Below are 17511 nucleotides of genomic sequence, written 5' to 3' on the forward strand. Positions count from 1 at the left end.
TTGGTGAAAAGTCAAACATCTTTGTATAGCGGCAGGGAAAAGTACACGGCAGACAGATGGGCGGAGTTGCTAAGTGGCGGCAATTGATAAGCTGGCTTACAAACGCGACAAGTGACGGTTGTACCAAGAGCTTGATTTGGACGTCAAACGCTTGGGCCTCATCGCTTCTCGGCCTTTTGGCTAAGATCAAGTGTAGTATCTGTTCTTATCAGTTTAATATCTGATATGTCCCCTATATGGGGACAACGTATTAAACCCATTTTTAGGAGAGGGAGCTGAAAAGGGAGCTTGCTCCGCTCACTCCACGCATCGACCTGGCATTGCAGTGCCGCCGGGAACGGTGCACCTTTCTCTTGCTTTGTAGAAAATCAAGCTCTGACACACATGTTTAGTTAGGAGTCAAACTTTTACAGTGGCTGAAGGAAAAGGCGGCTAAGTTTTTATCAAGTGAATTGTGCACAACCAGTCAGTTGATTTACTGATATCACCCAGGGAACCCCGCTCAACAACACAGTGCACTTCAGCTACGATGATTGGTCGCGGACTCCCTGAAGACGCCTGATGGTTTCCCAGACGTTGTAGTCTCCATGTAAAAGCCAGGCCTGGAGGGGAGGCTGGGATTTAGCACGCGGCAAGCCAAGGGAGGCGCACCGCGACGGTGGTAGCTGGGACGACTAGGGTCCTCAGCTGCTCTCTGAGACAGGCCTGTTCTGACTCTTGTTTCTCTTCATAACGCACAAGTCTTTCGCCTTTTACTAAAGACTTCCGTGGAGAGGAACACCAATGAGTTGAAGTTATTTTTGGCTGGCTTGGCCTTATGGCTGAGCCTTTTGAGTTGGTGAAAAGTCAAACATCTTTATAGAGCGCCACAAGTGTGAGCTCCCCTGTCCGACATTGCCCTTTCTTTGCGGAAGAAATGTGTGCCAGATGTTGTCATTTCGCTGGTATACTTTATTTTTAGGCTTTGGTGGGGATGCTGGCGTCTTTGAGACAAGAAAAGTGTACATGATGACAAGAAAAAAAGAAATAACGCTACTGAATGAACTTATTTCTTCAATGTGACAGATGATGCTTGAAAAATATACAGTTGTAAGAAGCAAAGGAAACAAGAGAAGCTTTTACAAAAACAAGGTTCATGCAGCATTTTCACTTTGCACTCATCAAACACACATTCACAGATGACTACATGAATACATGACTTTATGTGTGTACAGGTCTAGTGTTTTGTTTTTTTTTTGGATTCTTTGACAGAGGCACAGGTACTGACATAGGTCTGAGATGCTAAGAGAGAGAGAGAGGTTAGGGCGAGGGAATGCATTATGCCAGAGAGTGTCCTCACAAAGATATAAGTACCAGTACGTGTGAGTGTGTGTGTTTGTCCTTTGATGCCTTTGATGTATCAACATTCTACAGTCTGATGTCAGAGGCTGCAGTAAGTGGACACACAGCCAGAGACAAGTTCAGAAGTCAAACAGGAGCAGAAACAGTTGGACTGGACAGGACTTGCTCATGATTTAGGAAGAAAGAAGCACTCAGATATTTCTGCACAATTATTGACAAGGAAGGGAGGAGCTACTGCTGTTACGAGGACAAGAGGAAACCACAGGAGAGTCCAGATCAGCTCCAAGGTTTTCAGTAAGTCAATACATGTTAGTAGTTCATTTAGTCAAATGTTTTGAAAAGTGTCCCACGTGGGCCTTTGCTTTCTTTCCCAAGAGACAGCTTGACTAGTGGCATTTGACACAGTGAAATGCTCTGTTTTTGGCAGAGCAGTGCATGATGGGTAGATCCAACAAAGCGCGTTTGCCGTACGCCGCAGCCTATTTGCAGCAGTGTTTGTGTCTTTTCAGCCATAAATGTAACATACAAAGGGGAGCTGATGCTCAGGGCACTGAAATGTGGGATTATGCATTGTAGGCACCGTCAGCCAGAGCGCTGTGCCTGGTGACCACCACCCGCTCTCTTCCAACTGCAGCTCATACTTACCTGGCAGGGGAGATACCATGATCAACAAGGTGGTTCACCCAGGGTGAGGCTCAGCCATTGCACTCCGGCTGTGCTGACCCCTGCGAATTCCCCAAATGTGGGAATCTCGACTGCATAATTTCTGGTAGTGGGGGACTGCGTTCGCGCTCTCCCCTGTCGCGTGCGTGTAGAAGAAAACACAATGTGTCAGGAATGCCCATGTGCTAACCTGTTGAAGGCTCTCCATTTTGTGAAGTGGCTTTGTTGATTTAGAGTTACATGTCAGCTTTTGCAGTCTGTCCACAAAGCGGCAGTGTTGCTCTGCAGAAGCTCTCTGGCGTACGCTGCAGAGTGGCGTGTTTAGTCATGACAATTCCCTGTGTTCCCATTGGAATTGGGGAAGTGGGCGTGGCCTTTCCATGACAAAATGAAGTGTGAGCTCTCCTGTCCGACTTTGCTGCTTGTTTGTGGAAGAAATGCGTGCTAGATGTTGTTCTAGTATGCTTTATTTCCAGGCTTTGGTGTGGAACACCAATGAGTTGAAGCTATTTTTGGCCGGCTTTGCCGTATGGCTGAGCCTTTTGAGTTGGTGAAAAGTCAAACATCTTTGTATAGCGGCAGGGAAAAGTACACGGCAGACAGATGGGCGGAGTTGCTAAGTGGCGGCAATTGATAAGCTGGCTTACAAACGCGACAAGTGACGGTTGTACCAAGAGCTTGATTTGGACGTCAAACGCTTGGGCCTCATCGCTTCTCGGCCTTTTGGCTAAGATCAAGTGTAGTATCTGTTCTTATCAGTTTAATATCTGATATGTCCCCTATATGGGGACAACGTATTAAACCCATTTTTAGGAGAGGGAGCTGAAAAGGGAGCTTGCTCCGCTCACTCCACGCATCGACCTGGCATTGCAGTGCCGCCGGGAACGGTGCACCTTTCTCTTGCTTTGTAGAAAATCAAGCTCTGACACACATGTTTAGTTAGGAGTCAAACTTTTACAGTGGCTGAAGGAAAAGGCGGCTAAGTTTTTATCAAGTGAATTGTGCACAACCAGTCAGTTGATTTACTGATATCACCCAGGGAACCCCGCTCAACAACACAGTGCACTTCAGCTACGATGATTGGTCACGGACTCCCTGAAGACGCCTGATGGTTTCCCAGACGTTGTAGTCTCCATGTAAAAGCCAGGCCTGGAGGGGAGGCTGGGATTTAGCACGCGGCAAGCCAAGGGAGGCGCACCGCGACGGTGGTAGCCGGGACGACTAGGGTCCTCAGCTGCTCTCTGAGACAGGCCTGTTGTGACTCTTGTTTCTCTTCATAACGCACAAGTCTTTCGCCTTTTACTAAAGACTTCCGTGGAGAGGAACACCAATGAGTTGAAGTTATTTTTGGCTGGCTTGGCCTTATGGCTGAGCCTTTTGAGTTGGTGAAAAGTCAAACATCTTTATAGAGCGCCACAAGTGTGAGCTCCCCTGTCCGACATTGCCCTTTCTTTGCGGAAGAAATGTGTGCCAGATGTTGTCATTTCGCTGGTATACTTTATTTTTAGGCTTTGGTGGGGATGCTGGCGTCTTTGAGACAAGAAAAGTGTACATGATGACAAGAAAAAAAGAAATAACGCTACTGAATGAACTTATTTCTTCAATGTGACAGATGATGCTTGAAAAATATACAGTTGTAAGAAGCAAAGGAAACAAGAGAAGCTTTTACAAAAACAAGGTTCATGCAGCATTTTCACTTTGCACTCATCAAACACACATTCACAGATGACTACATGAATACATGACTTTATGTGTGTACAGGTCTAGTGTTTTGTTTTTTTTTTGGATTCTTTGACAGAGGCACAGGTACTGACATAGGTCTGAGATGCTAAGAGAGAGAGAGAGGTTAGGGCGAGGGAATGCATTATGCCAGAGAGTGTCCTCACAAAGATATAAGTACCAGTACGTGTGAGTGTGTGTGTTTGTCCTTTGATGCCTTTGATGTATCAACATTCTACAGTCTGATGTCAGAGGCTGCAGTAAGTGGACACACAGCCAGAGACAAGTTCAGAAGTCAAACAGGAGCAGAAACAGTTGGACTGGACAGGACTTGCTCATGATTTAGGAAGAAAGAAGCACTCAGATATTTCTGCACAATTATTGACAAGGAAGGGAGGAGCTACTGCTGTTACGAGGACAAGAGGAAACCACAGGAGAGTCCAGATCAGCTCCAAGGTTTTCAGTAAGTCAATACATGTTAGTAGTTCATTTAGTCAAATGTTTTGAAAAGTGTCCCACGTGGGCCTTTGCTTTCTTTCCCAAGAGACAGCTTGACTAGTGGCATTTGACACAGTGAAATGCTCTGTTTTTGGCAGAGCAGTGCATGATGGGTAGATCCAACAAAGCGCGTTTGCCGTACGCCGCAGCCTATTTGCAGCAGTGTTTGTGTCTTTTCAGCCATAAATGTAACATACAAAGGGGAGCTGATGCTCAGGGCACTGAAATGTGGGATTATGCATTGTAGGCACCGTCAGCCAGAGCGCTGTGCCTGGTGACCACCACCCGCTCTCTTCCAACTGCAGCTCATACTTACCTGGCAGGGGAGATACCATGATCAACAAGGTGGTTCACCCAGGGTGAGGCTCAGCCATTGCACTCCGGCTGTGCTGACCCCTGCGAATTCCCCAAATGTGGGAATCTCGACTGCATAATTTCTGGTAGTGGGGGACTGCGTTCGCGCTCTCCCCTGTCGCGTGCGTGTAGAAGAAAACACAATGTGTCAGGAATGCCCATGTGCTAACCTGTTGAAGGCTCTCCATTTTGTGAAGTGGCTTTGTTGATTTAGAGTTACATGTCAGCTTTTGCAGTCTGTCCACAAAGCGGCAGTGTTGCTCTGCAGAAGCTCTCTGGCGTACGCTGCAGAGTGGCGTGTTTAGTCATGACAATTCCCTGTGTTCCCATTGGAATTGGGGAAGTGGGCGTGGCCTTTCCATGACAAAATGAAGTGTGAGCTCTCCTGTCCGACTTTGCTGCTTGTTTGTGGAAGAAATGCGTGCTAGATGTTGTTCTAGTATGCTTTATTTCCAGGCTTTGGTGTGGAACACCAATGAGTTGAAGCTATTTTTGGCCGGCTTTGCCGTATGGCTGAGCCTTTTGAGTTGGTGAAAAGTCAAACATCTTTGTATAGCGGCAGGGAAAAGTACACGGCAGACAGATGGGCGGAGTTGCTAAGTGGCGGCAATTGATAAGCTGGCTTACAAACGCGACAAGTGACGGTTGTACCAAGAGCTTGATTTGGACGTCAAACGCTTGGGCCTCATCGCTTCTCGGCCTTTTGGCTAAGATCAAGTGTAGTATCTGTTCTTATCAGTTTAATATCTGATATGTCCCCTATATGGGGACAACGTATTAAACCCATTTTTAGGAGAGGGAGCTGAAAAGGGAGCTTACTCCGCTCACTCCACGCATCGACCTGGCATTGCAGTGCCGCCGGGAACGGTGCACCTTTCTCTTGCTTTGTAGAAAATCAAGCTCTGACACACATGTTTAGTTAGGAGTCAAACTTTTACAGTGGCTGAAGGAAAAGGCGGCTAAGTTTTTATCAAGTGAATTGTGCACAACCAGTCAGTTGATTTACTGATATCACCCAGGGAACCCCGCTCAACAACACAGTGCACTTCAGCTACGATGATTGGTCGCGGACTCCCTGAAGACGCCTGATGGTTTCCCAGACGTTGTAGTCTCCATGTAAAAGCCAGGCCTGGAGGGGAGGCTGGGATTTAGCACGCGGCAAGCCAAGGGAGGCGCACCGCGACGGTGGTACCTGGGACGACTAGGGTCCTCAGCTGCTCTCTGAGACAGGCCTGTTGTGACTCTTGTTTCTCTTCATAACGCACAAGTCTTTCGCCTTTTACTAAAGACTTCCGTGGAGAGGAACACCAATGAGTTGAAGTTATTTTTGGCTGGCTTGGCTTTATGGCTGAGCCTTTTGAGTTGGTGAAAAGTCAAACATCTTTATAGAGCGCCACAAGTGTGAGCTCCCCTGTCCGACATTGCCCTTTCTTTGCGGAAGAAATGTGTGCCAGATGTTGTCATTTCGCTGGTATACTTTATTTTTAGGCTTTGGTGGGGATGCTGGCGTCTTTGAGACAAGAAAAGTGTAGATGATGACAAGAAAAAAAGAAATAACGCTACTGAATGAACTTATTTCTTCAATGTGACAGATGATGCTTGAAAAATATACAGTTGTAAGAAGCAAAGGAAACAAGAGAAGCTTTTACAAAAACAAGGTTCATGCAGCATTTTCACTTTGCACTCATCAAACACACATTCACAGATGACTACATGAATACATGACTTTATGTGTGTACAGGTCTAGTGTTTTTTTTTTTTTTTGGATTCTTTGACAGAGGCACAGGTACTGACATAGGTCTGAGATGCTAAGAGAGAGAGAGAGAGGTTAGGGCGAGGGAATGCATTATGCCAGAGAGTGTCCTCACAAAGATATAAGTACCAGTACGTGTGAGTGTGTGTGTTTGTCCTTTGATGCCTTTGATGTATCAACATTCTACAGTCTGATGTCAGAGGCTGCAGTAAGTGGACACACAGCCAGAGACAAGTTCAGAAGTCAAACAGGAGCAGAAACAGTTGGACTGGACAGGACTTGCTCATGATTTAGGAAGAAAGAAGCACTCAGATATTTCTGCACAATTATTGACAAGGAAGGGAGGAGCTACTGCTGTTACGAGGACAAGAGGAAACCACAGGAGAGTCCAGATCAGCTCCAAGGTTTTCAGTAAGTCAATACATATTAGTAGTTCATTTAGTCAAATGTTTTGAAAAGTGTCCCACGTGGGCCTTTGCTTTCTTTCCCAAGAGACAGCTTGACTAGTGGCATTTGACACAGTGAAATGCTCTGTTTTTGGCAGAGCAGTGCATGATGGGTAGATCCAACAAAGCGCGTTTGCCGCACGCCGCAGCCTATTTGCAGCAGTGTTTGTGTCTTTTCAGCCATAAATGTAACATACAAAGGGGAGCTGATGCTCAGGGCACTGAAATGTGGGATTATGCATTGTAGGCACCGTCAGCCAGAGCGCTGTGCCTGGTGACCACCACCCGCTCTCTTCCAACTGCAGCTCATACTTACCTGGCAGGGGAGATACCATGATCAACAAGGTGGTTCACCCAGGGTGAGGCTCAGCCATTGCACTCCGGCTGTGCTGACCCCTGCGAATTCCCCAAATGTGGGAATCTCGACTGCATAATTTCTGGTAGTGGGGGACTGCGTTCGCGCTCTCCCCTGTCGCGTGCGTGTAGAAGAAAACACAATGTGTGAGGAATGCCCATGTGCTAACCTGTTGAAGGCTCTCCATTTTGTGAAGTGGCTTTGTTGATTTAGAGTTACATGTCAGCTTTTGCAGTCTGTCCACAAAGCGGCAGTGTTGCTCTGCAGAAGCTCTCTGGCGTACGCTGCAGAGTGGCGTGTTTAGTCATGACAATTCCCTGTGTTCCCATTGGAATTGGGGAAGTGGGCGTGGCCTTTCCATGACAAAATGAAGTGTGAGCTCTCCTGTCCGACTTTGCTGCTTGTTTGTGGAAGAAATGCGTGCTAGATGTTGTTCTAGTATGCTTTATTTCCAGGCTTTGGTGTGGAACACCAATGAGTTGAAGCTATTTTTGGCCGGCTTTGCCGTATGGCTGAGCCTTTTGAGTTGGTGAAAAGTCAAACATCTTTGTATAGCGGCAGGGAAAAGTACACGGCAGACAGATGGGCGGAGTTGCTAAGTGGCGGCAATTGATAAGCTGGCTTACAAATGCGACAAGTGACGGTTGTACCAAGAGCTTGATTTGGACGTCAAACGCTTGGGCCTCATCGCTTCTCGGCCTTTTGGCTAAGATCAAGTGTAGTATCTGTTCTTATCAGTTTAATATCTGATATGTCCCCTATATGGGGACAACGTATTAAACCCATTTTTAGGAGAGGGAGCTGAAAAGGGAGCTTGCTCCGCTCACTCCACGCATCGACCTGGCATTGCAGTGCCGCCGGGAACGGTGCACCTTTCTCTTGCTTTGTAGAAAATCAAGCTCTGACACACATGTTTAGTTAGGAGTCAAACTTTTACAGTGGCTGAAGGAAAAGGCGGCTAAGTTTTTATCAAGTGAATTGTGCACAACCAGTCAGTTGATTTACTGATCTCACCCAGGGAACCCCGCTCAACAACACAGTGCACTTCAGCTACGATGATTGGTCGCGGACTCCCTGAAGACGCCTGATGGTTTCCCAGACGTTGTAGTCTCCATGTAAAAGCCAGGCCTGGAGGGGAGGCTGGGATTTAGCACGCGGCAAGCCAAGGGAGGCGCACCGCGACGGTGGTACCTGGGACGACTAGGGTCCTCAGCTGCTCTCTGAGACAGGCCTGTTGTGACTCTTGTTTCTCTTCATAACGCACAAGTCTTTCGCCTTTTACTAAAGACTTCCGTGGAGAGGAACACCAATGAGTTGAAGTTATTTTTGGCTGGCTTGGCCTTATGGCTGAGCCTTTTGCGTTGGTGAAAAGTCAAACATCTTTATAGAGCGCCACAAGTGTGAGCTCCCCTGTCCGACATTGCCCTTTCTTTGCGGAAGAAATGTGTGCCAGATGTTGTCATTTCGCTGGTATACTTTATTTTTAGGCTTTGGTGGGGATGCTGGCGTCTTTGAGACAAGAAAAGTGTAGATGATGACAAGAAAAAAAGAAATAACGCTACTGAATGAACTTATTTCTTCAATGTGACAGATGATGCTTGAAAAATATACAGTTGTAAGAAGCAAAGGAAACAAGAGAAGCTTTTACAAAAACAAGGTTCATGCAGCATTTTCACTTTGCACTCATCAAACACACATTCACAGATGACTACATGAATACATGACTTTATGTGTGTACAGGTCTAGTGTTTTTTGTTTTTTTTTTGGATTCTTTGACAGAGGCACAGGTACTGACATAGGTCTGAGATGCTAAGAGAGAGAGAGAGGTTAGGGCGAGGGAATGCATTATGCCAGAGAGTGTCCTCACAAAGATATAAGTACCAGTACGTGTGAGTGTGTGTGTTTGTCCTTTGATGCCTTTGATGTATCAACATTCTACAGTCTGATGTCAGAGGCTGCAGTAAGTGGACACACAGCCAGAGACAAGTTCAGAAGTCAAACAGGAGCAGAAACAGTTGGACTGGACAGGACTTGCTCATGATTTAGGAAGAAAGAAGCACTCAGATATTTCTGCACAATTATTGACAAGGAAGGGAGGAGCTACTGCTGTTACGAGGACAAGAGGAAACCACAGGAGAGTCCAGATCAGCTCCAAGGTTTTCAGTAAGTCAATACATGTTAGTAGTTCATTTAGTCAAATGTTTTGAAAAGTGTCCCACGTGGGCCTTTGCTTTCTTTCCCAAGAGACAGCTTGACTAGTGGCATTTGACACAGTGAAATGCTCTGTTTTTGGCAGAGCAGTGCATGATGGGTAGATCCAACAAAGCGCGTTTGCCGCACGCCGCAGCCTATTTGCAGCAGTGTTTGTGTCTTTTCAGCCACAAATGTAACATACAAAGGGGAGCTGATGCTCAGGGCACTGAAATGTGGGATTATGCATTGTAGGCACCGTCAGCCAGAGCGCTGTGCCTGGTGACCACCACCCGCTCTCTTCCAACTGCAGCTCATACTTACCTGGCAGGGGAGATACCATGATCAACAAGGTGGTTCACCCAGGGTGAGGCTCAGCCATTGCACTCCGGCTGTGCTGACCCCTGCGAATTCCCCAAATGTGGGAATCTCGACTGCATAATTTCTGGTAGTGGGGGACTGCGTTCGCGCTCTCCCCTGTCGCGTGCGTGTAGAAGAAAACACAATGTGTGAGGAATGCCCATGTGCTAACCTGTTGAAGGCTCTCCATTTTGTGAAGTGGCTTTGTTGATTTAGAGTTACATGTCAGCTTTTGCAGTCTGTCCACAAAGCGGCAGTGTTGCTCTGCAGAAGCTCTCTGGCGTACGCTGCAGAGTGGCGTGTTTAGTCATGACAATTCCCTGTGTTCCCATTGGAATTGGGGAAGTGGGCGTGGCCTTTCCATGACAAAATGAAGTGTGAGCTCTCCTGTCCGACTTTGCTGCTTGTTTGTGGAAGAAATGCGTGCTAGATGTTGTTCTAGTATGCTTTATTTCCAGGCTTTGGTGTGGAACACCAATGAGTTGAAGCTATTTTTGGCCGGCTTTGCCGTATGGCTGAGCCTTTTGAGTTGGTGAAAAGTCAAACATCTTTGTATAGCGGCAGGGAAAAGTACACGGCAGACAGATGGGCGGAGTTGCTAAGTGGCGGCAATTGATAAGCTGGCTTACAAACGCGACAAGTGACGGTTGTACCAAGAGCTTGATTTGGACGTCAAACGCTTGGGCCTCATCGCTTCTCGGCCTTTTGGCTAAGATCAAGTGTAGTATCTGTTCTTATCAGTTTAATATCTGATATGTCCCCTATATGGGGACAACGTATTAAACCCATTTTTAGGAGAGGGAGCTGAAAAGGGAGCTTGCTCCGCTCACTCCACGCATCGACCTGGCATTGCAGTGCCGCCGGGAACGGTGCACCTTTCTCTTGCTTTGTAGAAAATCAAGCTCTGACACACATGTTTAGTTAGGAGTCAAACTTTTACAGTGGCTGAAGGAAAAGGCGGCTAAGTTTTTATCAAGTGAATTGTGCACAACCAGTCAGTTGATTTACTGATCTCACCCAGGGAACCCCGCTCAACAACACAGTGCACTTCAGCTACGATGATTGGTCGCGGACTCCCTGAAGACGCCTGATGGTTTCCCAGACGTTGTAGTCTCCATGTAAAAGCCAGGCCTGGAGGGGAGGCTGGGATTTAGCACGCGGCAAGCCAAGGGAGGCGCACCGCGACGGTGGTACCTGGGACGACTAGGGTCCTCAGCTGCTCTCTGAGACAGGCCTGTTGTGACTCTTGTTTCTCTTCATAACGCACAAGTCTTTCGCCTTTTACTAAAGACTTCCGTGGAGAGGAACACCAATGAGTTGAAGTTATTTTTGGCTGGCTTGGCCTTATGGCTGAGCCTTTTGCGTTGGTGAAAAGTCAAACATCTTTATAGAGCGCCACAAGTGTGAGCTCCCCTGTCCGACATTGCCCTTTCTTTGCGGAAGAAATGTGTGCCAGATGTTGTCATTTCGCTGGTATACTTTATTTTTAGGCTTTGGTGGGGATGCTGGCGTCTTTGAGACAAGAAAAGTGTAGATGATGACAAGAAAAAAAGAAATAACGCTACTGAATGAACTTATTTCTTCAATGTGACAGATGATGCTTGAAAAATATACAGTTGTAAGAAGCAAAGGAAACAAGAGAAGCTTTTACAAAAACAAGGTTCATGCAGCATTTTCACTTTGCACTCATCAAACACACATTCACAGATGACTACATGAATACATGACTTTATGTGTGTACAGGTCTAGTGTTTTTTGTTTTTTTTTTGGATTCTTTGACAGAGGCACAGGTACTGACATAGGTCTGAGATGCTAAGAGAGAGAGAGAGGTTAGGGCGAGGGAATGCATTATGCCAGAGAGTGTCCTCACAAAGATATAAGTACCAGTACGTGTGAGTGTGTGTGTTTGTCCTTTGATGCCTTTGATGTATCAACATTCTACAGTCTGATGTCAGAGGCTGCAGTAAGTGGACACACAGCCAGAGACAAGTTCAGAAGTCAAACAGGAGCAGAAACAGTTGGACTGGACAGGACTTGCTCATGATTTAGGAAGAAAGAAGCACTCAGATATTTCTGCACAATTATTGACAAGGAAGGGAGGAGCTACTGCTGTTACGAGGACAAGAGGAAACCACAGGAGAGTCCAGATCAGCTCCAAGGTTTTCAGTAAGTCAATACATGTTAGTAGTTCATTTAGTCAAATGTTTTGAAAAGTGTCCCACGTGGGCCTTTGCTTTCTTTCCCAAGAGACAGCTTGACTAGTGGCATTTGACACAGTGAAATGCTCTGTTTTTGGCAGAGCAGTGCATGATGGGTAGATCCAACAAAGCGCGTTTGCCGCACGCCGCAGCCTATTTGCAGCAGTGTTTGTGTCTTTTCAGCCACAAATGTAACATACAAAGGGGAGCTGATGCTCAGGGCACTGAAATGTGGGATTATGCATTGTAGGCACCGTCAGCCAGAGCGCTGTGCCTGGTGACCACCACCCGCTCTCTTCCAACTGCAGCTCATACTTACCTGGCAGGGGAGATACCATGATCAACAAGGTGGTTCACCCAGGGTGAGGCTCAGCCATTGCACTCCGGCTGTGCTGACCCCTGCGAATTCCCCAAATGTGGGAATCTCGACTGCATAATTTCTGGTAGTGGGGGACTGCGTTCGCGCTCTCCCCTGTCGCGTGCGTGTAGAAGAAAACACAATGTGTCAGGAATGCCCATGTGCTAACCTGTTGAAGGCTCTCCATTTTGTGAAGTGGCTTTGTTGATTTAGAGTTACATGTCAGCTTTTGCAGTCTGTCCACAAAGCGGCAGTGTTGCTCTGCAGAAGCTCTCTGGCGTACGCTGCAGAGTGGCGTGTTTAGTCATGACAATTCCCTGTGTTCCCATTGGAATTGGGGAAGTGGGCGTGGCCTTTCCATGACAAAATGAAGTGTGAGCTCTCCTGTCCGACTTTGCTGCTTGTTTGTGGAAGAAATGCGTGCTAGATGTTGTTCTAGTATGCTTTATTTCCAGGCTTTGGTGTGGAACACCAATGAGTTGAAGCTATTTTTGGCCGGCTTTGCCGTATGGCTGAGCCTTTTGAGTTGGTGAAAAGTCAAACATCTTTGTATAGCGGCAGGGAAAAGTACACGGCAGACAGATGGGCGGAGTTGCTAAGTGGCGGCAATTGATAAGCTGGCTTACAAACGCGACAAGTGACGGTTGTACCAAGAGCTTGATTTGGACGTCAAACGCTTGGGCCTCATCGCTTCTCGGCCTTTTGGCTAAGATCAAGTGTAGTATCTGTTCTTATCAGTTTAATATCTGATATGTCCCCTATATGGGGACAACGTATTAAACCCATTTTTAGGAGAGGGAGCTGAAAAGGGAGCTTGCTCCGCTCACTCCACGCATCGACCTGGCATTGCAGTGCCGCCGGGAACGGTGCACCTTTCTCTTGCTTTGTAGAAAATCAAGCTCTGACACACATGTTTAGTTAGGAGTCAAACTTTTACAGTGGCTGAAGGAAAAGGCAGCTAAGTTTTTATCAAGTGAATTGTGCACAACCAGTCAGTTGATTTACTGATCTCACCCAGGGAACCCCGCTCAACAACACAGTGCACTTCAGCTACGATGATTGGTCGCGGACTCCCTGAAGACGCCTGATGGTTTCCCAGACGTTGTAGTCTCCATGTAAAAGCCAGGCCTGGAGGGGAGGCTGGGATTTAGCACGCGGCAAGCCAAGGGAGGCGCACCGCGACGGTGGTACCTGGGACGACTAGGGTCCTCAGCTGCTCTCTGAGACAGGCCTGTTGTGACTCTTGTTTCTCTTCATAACGCACAAGTCTTTCGCCTTTTACTAAAGACTTCCGTGGAGAGGAACACCAATGAGTTGAAGTTATTTTTGGCTGGCTTGGCCTTATGGCTGAGCCTTTTGCGTTGGTGAAAAGTCAAACATCTTTATAGAGCGCCACAAGTGTGAGCTCCCCTGTCCGACATTGCCCTTTCTTTGCGGAAGAAATGTGTGCCAGATGTTGTCATTTCGCTGGTATACTTTATTTTTAGGCTTTGGTGGGGATGCTGGCGTCTTTGAGACAAGAAAAGTGTAGATGATGACAAGAAAAAAAGAAATAACGCTACTGAATGAACTTATTTCTTCAATGTGACAGATGATGCTTGAAAAATATACAGTTGTAAGAAGCAAAGGAAACAAGAGAAGCTTTTACAAAAACAAGGTTCATGCAGCATTTTCACTTTGCACTCATCAAACACACATTCACAGATGACTACATGAATACATGACTTTATGTGTGTACAGGTCTAGTGTTTTTTGTTTTTTTTTGGATTCTTTGACAGAGGCACAGGTACTGACATAGGTCTGAGATGCTAAGAGAGAGAGAGAGGTTAGGGCGAGGGAATGCATTATGCCAGAGAGTGTCCTCACAAAGATATAAGTACCAGTACGTGTGAGTGTGTGTGTGTGTGTTTGTCCTTTGATGCCTTTGATGTATCAACATTCTACAGTCTGATGTCAGAGGCTGCAGTAAGTGGACACACAGCCAGAGACAAGTTCAGAAGTCAAACAGGAGCAGAAACAGTTGGACTGGACAGGACTTGCTCATGATTTAGGAAGAAAGAAGCACTCAGATATTTCTGCACAATTATTGACAAGGAAGGGAGGAGCTACTGCTGTTACGAGGACAAGAGGAAACCACAGGAGAGTCCAGATCAGCTCCAAGGTTTTCAGTAAGTCAATACATGTTCGTAGTTCATTTAGTCAAATGTTTTGAAAAGTGTCCCACGTGGGCCTTTGCTTTCTTTCCCAAGAGACAGCTTGACTAGTGGCATTTGACACAGTGAAATGCTCTGTTTTTGGCAGAGCAGTGCATGATGGGTAGATCCAACAAAGCGCGTTTGCCGCACGCCGCAGCCTATTTGCAGCAGTGTTTGTGTCTTTTCAGCCACAAATGTAACATACAAAGGGGAGCTGATGCTCAGGGCACTGAAATGTGGGATTATGCATTGTAGGCACCGTCAGCCAGAGCGCTGTGCCTGGTGACCACCACCCGCTCTCTTCCAACTGCAGCTCATACTTACCTGGCAGGGGAGATACCATGATCAACAAGGTGGTTCACCCAGGGTGAGGCTCAGCCATTGCACTCCGGCTGTGCTGACCCCTGCGAATTCCCCAAATGTGGGAATCTCGACTGCATAATTTCTGGTAGTGGGGGACTGCGTTCGCGCTCTCCCCTGTCGCGTGCGTGTAGAAGAAAACACAATGTGTCAGGAATGCCCATGTGCTAACCTGTTGAAGGCTCTCCATTTTGTGAAGTGGCTTTGTTGATTTAGAGTTACATGTCAGCTTTTGCAGTCTGTCCACAAAGCGGCAGTGTTGCTCTGCAGAAGCTCTCTGGCGTACGCTGCAGAGTGGCGTGTTTAGTCATGACAATTCCCTGTGTTCCCATTGGAATTGGGGAAGTGGGCGTGGCCTTTCCATGACAAAATGAAGTGTGAGCTCTCCTGTCCGACTTTGCTGCTTGTTTGTGGAAGAAATGCGTGCTAGATGTTGTTCTAGTATGCTTTATTTCCAGGCTTTGGTGTGGAACACCAATGAGTTGAAGCTATTTTTGGCCGGCTTTGCCGTATGGCTGAGCCTTTTGAGTTGGTGAAAAGTCAAACATCTTTGTATAGCGGCAGGGAAAAGTACACGGCAGACAGATGGGCGGAGTTGCTAAGTGGCGGCAATTGATAAGCTGGCTTACAAACGCGACAAGTGACGGTTGTACCAAGAGCTTGATTTGGACGTCAAACGCTTGGGCCTCATCGCTTCTCGGCCTTTTGGCTAAGATCAAGTGTAGTATCTGTTCTTATCAGTTTAATATCTGATATGTCCCCTATATGGGGACAACGTATTAAACCCATTTTTAGGAGAGGGAGCTGAAAAGGGAGCTTGCTCCGCTCACTCCACGCATCGACCTGGCATTGCAGTGCCGCCGGGAACGGTGCACCTTTCTCTTGCTTTGTAGAAAATCAAGCTCTGACACACATGTTTAGTTAGGAGTCAAACTTTTACAGTGGCTGAAGGAAAAGGCGGCTAAGTTTTTATCAAGTGAATTGTGCACAACCAGTCAGTTGATTTACTGATATCACCCAGGGAACCCCGCTCAACAACACAGTGCACTTCAGCTACGATGATTGGTCGCGGACTCCCTGAAGACGCCTGATGGTTTCCCAGACGTTGTAGTCTCCATGTAAAAGCCAGGCCTGGAGGGGAGGCTGGGATTTAGCACGCGGCAAGCCAAGGGAGGCGCACCGCGACGGTGGTAGCTGGGACGACTAGGGTCCTCAGCTGCTCTCTAAGACAGGCCTGTTGTGACTCTTGTTTCTCTTCATAACACACAAGTCTTTCGCCTTTTACTAAAGACTTCCGTGGAGAGGAACACCAATGAGTTGAAGTTATTTTTGGCTGGCTTGGCCTTATGGCTGAGCCTTTTGAGTTGGTGAAAAGTCAAACATCTTTATAGAGCGCCACAAGTGTGAGCTCCCCTGTCCGACATTGCCCTTTCTTTGCGGAAGAAATGTGTGCCAGATGTTGTCATTTCGCTGGTATACTTTATTTTTAGGCTTTGGTGGGGATGCTGGCGTCTTTGAGACAAGAAAAGTGTACATGATGACAAGAAAAAAAGAAATAACGCTACTGAATGAACTTATTTCTTCAATGTGACAGATGATGCTTGAAAAATATACAGTTGTAAGAAGCAAAGGAAACAAGAGAAGCTTTTACAAAAACAAGGTTCATGCAGCATTTTCACTTTGCACTCATCAAACACACATTCACAGATGACTACATGAATACATGACTTTATGTGTGTACAGGTCTAGTGTTTTGTTTTTTTTTTGGATTCTTTGACAGAGGCACAGGTACTGACATAGGTCTGAGATGCTAAGAGAGAGAGAGAGGTTAGGGCGAGGGAATGCATTATGCCAGAGAGTGTCCTCACAAAGATATAAGTACCAGTACGTGTGAGTGTGTGTTTGTCCTTTGATGCCTTTGATGTATCAACATTCTACAGTCTGATGTCAGAGGCTGCAGTAAGTGGACACACAGCCAGAGACAAGTTCAGAAGTCAAACAGGAGCAGAAACAGTTGGACTGGACAGGACTTGCTCATGATTTAGGAAGAAAGAAGCACTCAGATATTTCTGCATAATTATTGACAAGGAAGGGAGGAGCTACTGCTGTTACGAGGACAAGAGGAAACCACAGGAGAGTCCAGATCAGCTCCAAGGTTTTCAGTAAGTCAATACATGTTAGTAGTTCATTTAGTCAAATGTTTTGAAAAGTGTCCCACGTGGGCCTTTGCTTTCTTTCCCAAGAGACAGCTTGACTAGTGGCATTTGACACAGTGAAATGCTCTGTTTTTGGCAGAGCAGTGCATGATGGGTAGATCCAACAAAGCGCGTTTGCCGTACGCCGCAGCCTATTTGCAGCAGTGTTTGTGTCTTTTCAGCCATAAATGTAACATACAAAGGGGAGCTGATGCTCAGGGCACTGAAATGTGGGATTATGCATTGTAGGCACCGTCAGCCAGAGCGCTGTGCCTGGTGACCACCACCCGCTCTCTTCCAACTGCAGCTCATACTTACCTGGCAGGGGAGATACCATGATCAACAAGGTGGTTCACCCAGGGTGAGGCTCAGCCATTGCACTCCGGCTGTGCTGACCCCTGCGAATTCCCCAAATGTGGGAATCTCGACTGCATAATTTCTGGTAGTGGGGGACTGCGTTCGCGCTCTCCCCTGTCGCGTGCGTGTAGAAGAAAACACAATGTGTGAGGAATGCCCATGTGCTAAC

General features: G+C 46.9%; 21 non-coding genes across 21 annotated transcripts; all 21 read left to right on the forward strand.

Moving 5' to 3' along the window:
* Positions 1-160: 160 nt before the first annotated feature.
* LOC121196470 lies at positions 161-351 on the forward strand. The gene has a single exon (XR_005895925.1). It is a non-coding gene; the product is annotated as a U2 spliceosomal RNA (small nuclear RNA).
* A 360-nt stretch (positions 352-711) lies between these two features.
* Positions 712-826, forward strand: LOC121196170. The gene has a single exon (XR_005895645.1). It is a non-coding gene; the product is annotated as a U5 spliceosomal RNA (small nuclear RNA).
* Positions 827-1978: 1152 nt separating this feature from the next.
* LOC121196420 lies at positions 1979-2142 on the forward strand. The gene has a single exon (XR_005895883.1). It is a non-coding gene; the product is annotated as a U1 spliceosomal RNA (small nuclear RNA).
* A 569-nt stretch (positions 2143-2711) lies between these two features.
* On the forward strand, positions 2712-2902 carry LOC121196471. Its single transcript, XR_005895926.1, has one exon. It is a non-coding gene; the product is annotated as a U2 spliceosomal RNA (small nuclear RNA).
* A 360-nt stretch (positions 2903-3262) lies between these two features.
* Positions 3263-3377, forward strand: LOC121196171. Its single transcript, XR_005895646.1, has one exon. It is a non-coding gene; the product is annotated as a U5 spliceosomal RNA (small nuclear RNA).
* Positions 3378-4529: 1152 nt separating this feature from the next.
* LOC121196432 lies at positions 4530-4693 on the forward strand. Its single transcript, XR_005895894.1, has one exon. It is a non-coding gene; the product is annotated as a U1 spliceosomal RNA (small nuclear RNA).
* A 569-nt stretch (positions 4694-5262) lies between these two features.
* On the forward strand, positions 5263-5453 carry LOC121196672. The gene has a single exon (XR_005896115.1). It is a non-coding gene; the product is annotated as a U2 spliceosomal RNA (small nuclear RNA).
* A 360-nt stretch (positions 5454-5813) lies between these two features.
* On the forward strand, positions 5814-5925 carry LOC121196220. Its single transcript, XR_005895693.1, has one exon. It is a non-coding gene; the product is annotated as a U5 spliceosomal RNA (small nuclear RNA).
* A 1157-nt stretch (positions 5926-7082) lies between these two features.
* On the forward strand, positions 7083-7246 carry LOC121196444. The gene has a single exon (XR_005895906.1). It is a non-coding gene; the product is annotated as a U1 spliceosomal RNA (small nuclear RNA).
* Positions 7247-7815: 569 nt separating this feature from the next.
* On the forward strand, positions 7816-8006 carry LOC121196472. Its single transcript, XR_005895927.1, has one exon. It is a non-coding gene; the product is annotated as a U2 spliceosomal RNA (small nuclear RNA).
* Positions 8007-8366: 360 nt separating this feature from the next.
* On the forward strand, positions 8367-8481 carry LOC121196188. Its single transcript, XR_005895662.1, has one exon. It is a non-coding gene; the product is annotated as a U5 spliceosomal RNA (small nuclear RNA).
* A 1154-nt stretch (positions 8482-9635) lies between these two features.
* On the forward strand, positions 9636-9799 carry LOC121196456. The gene has a single exon (XR_005895915.1). It is a non-coding gene; the product is annotated as a U1 spliceosomal RNA (small nuclear RNA).
* Positions 9800-10368: 569 nt separating this feature from the next.
* Positions 10369-10559, forward strand: LOC121196473. The gene has a single exon (XR_005895928.1). It is a non-coding gene; the product is annotated as a U2 spliceosomal RNA (small nuclear RNA).
* A 360-nt stretch (positions 10560-10919) lies between these two features.
* Positions 10920-11034, forward strand: LOC121196189. The gene has a single exon (XR_005895663.1). It is a non-coding gene; the product is annotated as a U5 spliceosomal RNA (small nuclear RNA).
* A 1154-nt stretch (positions 11035-12188) lies between these two features.
* Positions 12189-12352, forward strand: LOC121196468. Its single transcript, XR_005895923.1, has one exon. It is a non-coding gene; the product is annotated as a U1 spliceosomal RNA (small nuclear RNA).
* A 569-nt stretch (positions 12353-12921) lies between these two features.
* Positions 12922-13112, forward strand: LOC121196475. The gene has a single exon (XR_005895929.1). It is a non-coding gene; the product is annotated as a U2 spliceosomal RNA (small nuclear RNA).
* A 360-nt stretch (positions 13113-13472) lies between these two features.
* LOC121196190 lies at positions 13473-13587 on the forward strand. The gene has a single exon (XR_005895664.1). It is a non-coding gene; the product is annotated as a U5 spliceosomal RNA (small nuclear RNA).
* Positions 13588-14746: 1159 nt separating this feature from the next.
* LOC121196480 lies at positions 14747-14910 on the forward strand. The gene has a single exon (XR_005895934.1). It is a non-coding gene; the product is annotated as a U1 spliceosomal RNA (small nuclear RNA).
* A 569-nt stretch (positions 14911-15479) lies between these two features.
* Positions 15480-15670, forward strand: LOC121196476. Its single transcript, XR_005895930.1, has one exon. It is a non-coding gene; the product is annotated as a U2 spliceosomal RNA (small nuclear RNA).
* Positions 15671-16030: 360 nt separating this feature from the next.
* LOC121196240 lies at positions 16031-16145 on the forward strand. Its single transcript, XR_005895712.1, has one exon. It is a non-coding gene; the product is annotated as a U5 spliceosomal RNA (small nuclear RNA).
* Positions 16146-17295: 1150 nt separating this feature from the next.
* LOC121196492 lies at positions 17296-17459 on the forward strand. Its single transcript, XR_005895945.1, has one exon. It is a non-coding gene; the product is annotated as a U1 spliceosomal RNA (small nuclear RNA).
* Positions 17460-17511: the final 52 nt, after the last annotated feature.

The sequence above is a fragment of the Toxotes jaculatrix genome, chromosome 16, assembly GCF_017976425.1.
Source record: "Toxotes jaculatrix isolate fToxJac2 chromosome 16, fToxJac2.pri, whole genome shotgun sequence".
Taxonomy (NCBI): Eukaryota; Metazoa; Chordata; class Actinopteri; family Toxotidae; genus Toxotes; species Toxotes jaculatrix.